This window comes from Microtus ochrogaster, unplaced genomic scaffold (genome assembly GCF_000317375.1).
Source record: "Microtus ochrogaster isolate Prairie Vole_2 unplaced genomic scaffold, MicOch1.0 UNK33, whole genome shotgun sequence".
NCBI lineage: Eukaryota > Metazoa > Chordata > Mammalia > Rodentia > Cricetidae > Microtus > Microtus ochrogaster.
In genome coordinates, this window is record NW_004949131.1 from 1867609 (window position 1) to 1868957 (window position 1349).

Sequence of the window (1349 nt, forward strand, 5' to 3'; positions counted from 1 at the left end):
TGTGTGGTGTGTGTGTGTGTGTGTGTGTGTGTGTGTGTGTGTGTGTGTGTGTGTGAATGTGCGCACACATGCTCTATTCTCCTGCCTTGGTCTTGAGGACATGAACTTGCACTATCCAGGGGACCTTACATACAACCCCATGTATCCTGCTACAAGGAAGGCAGAGAGAACCAATAGATAAAAGGGCAACATGGTGGGGAAGGAAGATTGAAAACTGGAAGAAGCAAAGGACAGATTCTTCCCTCCTCAGAGAATTCCAGAGGGAGCACCCCTCTTTTAGTAACTTTCTTAGGCCTTCTGTGCCCCTGGAACTGAGAGGAAGTGTTTTAATGTGAGCCACCAAGTGTGTAATTTGCTACTGCAGCCCTAGAAAACATGCCAGAGGAAATTCTCACCTACCTTTCTCCCCAGTTCCTGCCCAAGGGCTCAAAAGGTTGAAGGAGTCTGGTGAGCATACTCCTGGGCGTCCTGACACAGAAAGACAGCATATATGTGGAGCAGGAAGGCTGATTGCAGTAATTCTACCACCGGCCTGCACCTCCACTCTGACCCTGCCATTGGCGATGAGCAGTTCTCTTTCCACAGAAAGCAGCAAGTTACTGATTCAGATGAATTCAGAACCTTGGCTATAAAGATGCATCTCCTTAGATGGGGGCAAGGGTTCACTTTGGAGTCTTCAGCGTTCTCAGGGAATGCCTTTGGCTAGCAATCTTCCCTGAAATGTACCGGCCTACTGCAAGCTTCCACAGGCAAACATCACAGCCTAGGGCTGAAGAAGAAGGAGGCCAGGAAATTTGATTCTGGGAGGATTGTTTTTTTCAGAGGCCAGGAAGCACCAAGGACTAAAACTTTTTCAGAAGCCATTTTCTGAGATGATCTCTGAGTCCCTCCAACTCTTGTGTTCTCCGTCAGGTGACCAGGAATCCAAGCTTTCAAATAAATAAACTTGTTTCTGGTCTCTGCGCTCTGCCTCTTCCCCATGCTAGTGTGAGTAGAAAGGAAGCAACAAAACCAAACCAAAACCTCTTCCAGAGAGTGGGGGTCATGCTCATCCTCTTAAACCAACAGTTCTTCACAGCTTAAAAGATTTAAGAGAAACCTTTGATAGAAATGGTTGTGGAATATTTGTTTACACTGTAAAGATGTATCTTTTCCCAGGCACCTTCTGATTGGTTTATAAAAAGCTGACTGACCAATAGGTAGGCAGGAAGAGGTTGGGCAGGACTTCCAGAGACAGAGAGGACTAGGGGAAGGAGAAAGACAGAGTCACCAGACAGACACAGAAAGAAAGACAGAGTCACCAGACAGACACAGAGAGAAAGACAGAGTCACCAGACAGACACAGAGAG